The sequence below is a fragment of the Myotis myotis genome, unplaced genomic scaffold, assembly GCF_014108235.1.
Source record: "Myotis myotis isolate mMyoMyo1 unplaced genomic scaffold, mMyoMyo1.p scaffold_m19_p_57, whole genome shotgun sequence".
NCBI lineage: Eukaryota > Metazoa > Chordata > Mammalia > Chiroptera > Vespertilionidae > Myotis > Myotis myotis.
In genome coordinates, this window is record NW_023416365.1 from 664755 (window position 1) to 672986 (window position 8232).

The window sequence follows — 8232 nt, forward strand, 5'->3', positions numbered from 1 at the left end:
AGACAACTCACTTTCAAACAGCTGTGAAATGATGAGTATACTGTTTACAGTTTTAATTCCACTTCAATTACATGGCGTTTCTAAAGGAAACTACTAAAAATTCTTAAGAATTCAAGCTTGTAGAGCTCAGATCACTATGTGAAAGTGGTTACTACTCTTAGACTTCACAATAATAGTTACTGGAATTTTCCAGAAATGAATATTGAAAACTTGAATTACAAATAAATAGAACCTTAATATAATAAGGGCAGTGTGAATAAACTGAAAACACATTCAAACAGCTATTAAATGAGGAGTCTACTGTTTACAGTTTTAATTCCGGTTCAATTAGATGGCGTTGCTATAGGAAACTAGTTACAATCCTTAAGAATTCAAGATTATAGAGCTCAGATCACTATGTGAATGTGGTTATTACTGTTAAAATTCACAAACATAGACAATGGATTAGTACAGACATGTATATGGAACAATTGAATAACAAGTACATAGAACCTTATTATAAAAAGGGCAGTGTAAATACACTGAAACACGTTCAAACAGCTGTGAAATGACGAGTATGCTGTTTACAGTTTTAATTCTAGTTCAATGAGATGTTAGTTGAAATCCTTAAGAATTCAAGCTTTTAGAGCTCAGAACACTATGTGAATGTGTTTATTACTCTTAGAAATTACAATTATAGACAATGAAATATTGCAGACATGTTTATGGAACACTTGAATTACAAGTAAACAAAACTTAATAATAAAAATGTCAATGTGAATACACTGAAAACTCGTTAAAAGAGCTGTGAAATGATGACTGTACAGTTGACAGTTTTAATTCCAGTTCAATTAGATGGCGTTGCTACAGAAAACAAGTTACAATCCTTAAGAATTCAAGGTTATAGAATTCAGATCATTACGTGAATATGGTTATTACTCTTAAAATTTACAAAAATAGACACTGGATTATTACAGATATGTATATGAAACACTTGAATTACAAGTAAATAGAAGCTAATTATAAAAACGGCAGTGTAAATACACTGAAAACATGTACATACAACTGTGAAATGATAAGGATACTGTTTACAGATTTAATGCCGGTTCAATGAGATGGCGTGTCTAAACAAAAGTAGTTGAAATCCTTAAGAATTCAAGGTTATAGAGCTCAGAACACTATATGAATGTGTTTAATACTCTTAGAAATCACAATGATAGACACTGGACTATTCCAGAAATGTATATGGAACACTTGAATTATAAGTAAATAGAAACTTAGTTGAAAAAGTGCATGGTAATACACTGAAAAAATGTTAAAACAGCTGTGAAATGATGAGTATATTGTTTACAGTTTTAATTCTGGTTCAATTAGATGGCGTTGCTATAGGAAACTTCTTACAATCCTTAATAATTCAAGCTTAGAGTTCAGATCACTATGTGAATGTGGTTACTACTGTAAAAATTCAAAAGAATAGATGCTGGATTATTTCAGACATGTACATGGAACACTTGAATTACAAGTAAGTAAAATGTAATTATAAAAAGGACAATGTGAATACAGTGAAAACACGTTCAAACAGCTGTGAAATGATGACTATACAGTTTACAGTTTTAATTCCAGTTCAATTAGATGGCCTTGCTATAGGAAACAAGTTACAATCCTTAAGAATTCAAGGTATGGAATTCGGATCACTATGTGAATTTGGTTATTACTGATAAAATTTACTAAAATAGAAACTGGATTATTACAGACATGTATATGGAACACTTGAATTACAAGTAAAGAGAAGCGAATTTAAAAAACGGCAGTGTAAATACACTGAAAACATGTGCATACAACTGTGAAATGACGAGGATACTGTTTACAGTTTTAATTCCCATTCAATTAGATGGTGTTTCTAAAGATAACGAGTCAAAATTCTTGAGAATTCAAGCTTATAGAGTTCAGAACACTGTGGAATTGTGGTTATTACTCTTAGAAATTACAATGATAGACCCTGTAATTGTCCAGAAATGTAAAAGGAACACTTGAATTACAAGTAAATAGAAGCTTAATATAAAGAGGGAAGTGTAAATACACTTAAAACACATTCAAATAGCTGTGAAAAGATGAGTATACTGTTTACTATTTTAATTCTGGATCAATGACATGGTGAATCTAAAGTAAAGAAGTTCAAATCCGTAAGAATCTAAGCTTATACAGCTCAGAACACTATGTGAATGTGGTTATTACTCTTAGAATACACAAGTATGGACCATGGAATTGTCTAAAATTAGATATGGAACACTTGAATTTCAAGTAAATAGAACCTTAATATAAAAAGGGCAGTGAAAATAGACTGACAACACGTGAGATGATGTGCATACTGTTTACAGTTTTAATTCCGGTTCAATTAGATGGAGTTTCTAAAGGACACAATTAAAAATCCTTAAGAATTCAAGCTTACAGAGCTCAGAACACTATATGAATGTGCTTATTACTCTTAGAAATCACAATAATAGACATGAAATATTCCAGGAATGTATATGGAACACTTGAATTACAGGTAAATAGAACCTTAATATAAAAACGGCAGTGGAAATACATGAAAACACATTCAAACAGCTTTGAAATGATGAGTATACTTTTACAATTTTAATTTGGGATCAATTACATGGCGTTTCTAAAGGAAACTAGTTAAAATTCTTAAGAATCCAAGCTTATAGAGCTTAGAACACTATGGGAATGTGGTTATTACTCTTAGAAATCACAATGATAGACGCTGGAATATGGAACACTTATATTACAAGTAAATGTAAAAAGGGCAGTGTAAATACACTGAAAACATATTCATACAGCTTTGAAATTACTGGTATACTGTTTACCGTTTTAATTCTTGTCCAATTAGATGGCGTTTTAAAAGCAAAGTAGTTGAAGTCCTTAAGAATTCAAGCTAAAGCAGCTCTGAACACTATGTGAATGTGGTTATTACTCTGAGAATTCAAAATAGGATATTCCAGAAATGTATATGGAAAACTTGAATTAAAAAAAAAATAGAACCTTAATATAAAAAGGGTAATGTAAATACACTGAAAACAGGTTCAAACAGCTGTGAAATGATGAGTATACTGTTTACTGTCTTAATTCCAGTTCAATTAGATGGCCTTGCTATAGGAAGCTACTTACAATCCTTAATAATTCAAGCTTATAGAGTTCAGATCACTATGCGGATGTGGTTATTATGGTAAAAATTCAAAAGAATAGACACTGGATTATTTCATACATGTACATGGAGCACTTGAATTACAAGTAAATAGAACGTAATTATAAAAAGTACAATGTAAATACACTGAAAAACGTTCAAACAGCTGTAAAATAATGACTATACAGTTTTCAGTTTTAATTCCGGTTCAATGAGATGATGTGTCTAAACAAATGTAGTTGAAATACTTAAGAATTCAAGGTTATAGAGTCCAGAAATGTATACAGAACTCTTGAATTACAAATGCATAGAACCTTAATAGGAAAAGGGCAGTTTAAATCCACTGAAAACACGTTCAAAGAGCTGTAAAATGACGAGTATACTGTCTAATTTTATAATTCCGGTTCAATGATAATGGCGTTTCTAAAGGAAAGACATTGACGTCCTTATTAATACAAGCTTACAGAGCTCAGAACACTATGTGAATATGGTTATCACTCTTAGAAATCACAATGACAGACACTGGAATTGTCAAAAAATGTATATGAAACTCTTGAATTACAAGTAAATAGAACCTTAATGTAAAAAAGGGCAGTGTAAATACACTGAAATCAAGGTCAAACAGCTGTTTTTTGATGAGTGTACTGTTTACAGTGTTAATTCCGTTTCAATTAGATGACGTTTCTAACAGAAACAAGTTAAAATTCTTAAGAATTCAAGATTATAGAGCTTCGAACACTATTTGAATGTGGTTATTACTCTTAGAATTCACAATAATAGACACTAGAATTGTCCAGAAATGTATATGGAACACTTGAATTACAAGTAAATAGAACCTTAATATAAAAAGGGCAGTTAAATACACTGAAAACACGTTCAAGCAGCTGTGAATGACGAGTATACTGTTTACAGTTTTAATTCTGGTTCAATTAGATGGAGTTTCTAAAGAAGACTAGTCAAAATCTTTAAGAATGAAAGCTTATAGAGTTCAGAACAATATGGGACTGGTTATTACTCTTAGAATTCACAATAATAGACACTCAAATAGTCCATAAATGTATACGGAACACTTGAATTACAAGTAAATAGAATCTTAAATAAAAAGGGCAGTTAAATACACTCAAAACACTTTCAAACAGGTGTGAAATGACAAGCATACTGTTTACAGTTTTAATTCTGGATCAATGGGATGGCGTTTCTAAAAGAAAGAAGTTGAAATCCTTAAGAATTCAAAGTTACAGAGCTCAGAACACTATGTGAATGTGGTCATTACTCTTAGAAATCACAATGATAGACCATGCAATTGTCTAGAAATGTAAATGGAAAACTTGAATTACAAGTAACTAGAACATCATTATAAAAAGGGCAGTGCAAATACACTGACAACATGTTCAAACAGCTGTGAAATGATGAGTATACTGTTTACAGTTTTTATTCCGCTTCAATTAGATGGCATTTCTAAAGGAAACTAGGCAAAATCCTTAAGAATTCAAGCTTATAGAGGTCATAACCATATGTAAATGTGGTTATTACTCAGAAATCACAATGATAGACCCTGTAATTGTCCAGAAATGTAAATGGAACACTTGAATTACAAGTACATAGAACATTAATATAAAGAGGGCAGTGTAAATACACTGAAAACACAATAAAACAGCTGTTAAAATATGAGTATACTGTTTACAGTTTTATTTCCGGTTCAATTAGATGGTGTTTCTAAAGGCATCTAGTCAAAATTCTTGAGAATTCAAGCTTATAGAGTTCAGAACACTATGGCAATGTGGTTATTACTCTTAGAAATCATAATGATAGACCCTGTAATTGTCCAGAAATGTAAATGAAACACTTGAATTACAAGTAAATAGAAGCTTAATATAAAGAGGGCAGTGTAAATACACTTAAAACACATTCAAATAGCTGGGAAAAGTTTAATATACTGTTTACAGTTTTAATTCTGGATCAATGACATGGCAAATCTAAAAGAAAGAAGTTGAAATCCGCAAGAATTCAAGCTTATAGAGCTCAGAACACTATGTGAATGTGGTTACTCTTAGAATACACAAGTATGGACCATGGAATTGTCTAAAATTAGATATGGAATACTTAAATTTAAAGTAAGTAGAACGTTAATATAAAAAGGGCAGTGTAAATACACTGAAAACGCGTTCAAAGCTGTGAAATAGTGTATATTGTTTGCTTTTTTAATTCTGGTTAAATTAGATGGAGTTTCTAAAGAAAACTAGTAAAAATCCTTAAGAATTCAAGCTTAAAGAGTTCAGAACATTATGGGAATGTGGTTATTACTCTTAGAATTCACAAATATAGACACTGGAATACTCCAGAATTGTATATGGAACACTTGAATTACAAGTAAATAGAACCTTAAATTAAAGGGCAGTTAAATACACTGAAAACACGTTCAAACAGCTGTGAAATGAAGACTACTGTTACATTTTTAATTCCAGTTCATTGAGAATGTGTTCCTAAAGGAAAGTAGTGGAAATCCTTACAAATCCAAGCTTATAGAGCTCGGAACACTATGTGAATGTGCTTATTATTTTTAGAATTCACAATAATAGACACTGGAATTGTCCAGAAATGTATATGGAACTCTTGAATGTCAAGTAAATAGAACCGTGATATAAAAAGGGCAGTGTAAATACCATGAAATCAAGGTCTAACAGCTATTACATGACAAGTATACTGTTTAAAGTCTTAATTCCATTTCTATGAGATTGGGTTGTAAAGGAAAGCAGTGGAAATCCTTAAGAATTCAAACTTTTAGAGCTGAGAACACTATGTAAATCTAGTTATTACTGTTATAAATCACATGGATAGTCCATGGAATTGTCTAGAAATGTAAATGAACACCTGAATTACAAGTTACTAGAACCTTAATATAAAAAGGGCAGTGCAAATACACTGAAAACACATTCAAACAGCCTTGAAATGACGAGTGTACTGTGTGCAGTTTTAATTCAAGTTCAATTTGATGGTGTTTCAAAGTAAACTAGTCAAAGCCTTAAGAATTCAATCTTATAGAGCTCAGAACAGTATGTGAATGTGCTTTTTACTCTTAGAATTCACAATAATAGACACTGGAATTGTACAGAAATGTATATGGAACTCTTGAATTACAAATATATAGAACCTTAATACAAAAATGGCAGTTTAAATACACAGAAAACACGTTCAAAGAGCTGTTAAACGATGAGTATACGTCTATTTTTATAATTCCGTTTCAGTGAGATGGCATTTATAAAGGAAAGAAGTTGAAGTCCTTAAGAATAAAAGCTTACAGAGCTCAGAACACTATGTGAATGTGGTTATCACTCTTAGAAATCACAATGACAGACACTGGAATTGTCCAGATATGTATATGGAACTCTTGAAATACAAGTACGTAGAATCTTCATATTAAAAGGGCAGTGTAAATACACTTAAAGCACGTTCAAACAGCTGTGAAATGACAAGGATACTGTTTACAGTTTTAATTCCAGTTCAATTAGAGGGCGTTTCTAAAGGAAACTAGTCAATGCCTTTAAGAATTCAATCTTATAGAGCTCAGAATACTATATGAATGTGGTTATTACTCTTAGAAATCACAATAATTGACACTGGAATTGTCCAGAAATGTATATGGAACTCTTGAATTAAAAATACATAGAACCTTAATATAAAAAGGGCAGTTTAAATCCACTGAAAACACGTTCAAAGAGCTGTAAAATGACGAGTATACTGTCTAATTTTATAATTCCAGTTCAATGAGATGGCGTTTCTAAAGGAAAGACGTTGACGTCCTTATGAATACAAGCTTACAGAGCTCAGAACACTATGTGAATATGGTTATCACTCTTAGAAATCACAATGACAGACACTGGAATTGTCGAGAAATGTATATGGAACTCTTGAAATACAAGTAATTAGAACCTTCATATAAAAGGGGCAGTGTAAAAAAAAAACGAATAAAAAAAATTAAAAAAAGGGCAGTGTAAATACACTGAAATCAAGGTCAAACAGCTGTTTTTTGACAAGTGTACTGTTTACAGTGTTGATTCCGTTTCAATGAGATGGCGTTTCTAACAGAAACTAGTTAAAATTCTTAAGTATTCAAGCTTATAGAGCTCAGAACACTATGTGAATGTGGTTATTACTCTTAGAAATCACAGTGATAGACTCTGTATTTGTCCAGAAACATAAGTGGAACTCTTGAATTACAAATATATTGAACATTATTATAAAAAGTGCAGTGTAAATACACTGAAAACACGTTCAAACAGCTGTGAAATGACAAGTATACTGTTTACAGTTTTAATTCCGGTTCTGTGTTAGTTCATGTTAGTTTTAAGGTTTGAGTTAAAGATATGTTAGGTTTTGAGTTAAGGCTCGTGTAACATTTAGGGTTAGGGTTAGAATTATGATGGATTTTATGATTAGGGTCAGCATTAGAATTAGTTTAAGATAAGATTGGATTTAAATTAATGTTAAAGTTAGGGTAAGGGTTAAGACTACAGTTAGGATTAGAGAATTATGTTTAGTGTTAGGTTGTGAGTTATCATTATGGTTCAGGGTAAGATTAGATTTAGAGATAGTGTTAGGTTAATATTGGGGTTGAGTTTATGATTAGAATAGGGTTAGGTGTAGGGACAAAGTTAGGTTTAAGTTTAGTGTTTGAATTTAAATTAAGTTAGTTTGAGGTTCATGGCTAGGGTTAGGACTAGATTTAGTGTTAGGGTGGAGTTTTTTATTGCATTTATTCTTAGTGTTATATTATCAGCAGCTTTGAGTTTAACATTTAAATTTAAATTAGGTTGAGGAGCAGGGTAATGGTAATGGTTAAAATTAACCATTGAATTACAAATTTATAGAACCTTAATATAAAAATGGTAGTTTAAATACACAGAAATCACGTTCAAAGAGCTGTTACATGATGAGTATACAGTCTACTTTATAATTCTAGTTTTAGGGTTAGACTTTGAATTAGAGTGAGGGTTGAATTTATAATTAGGCTAATGGTGGTTGCTAAGATTTAAATCTTAGATTTAAGATTAGGATTTGGATTTAAATTA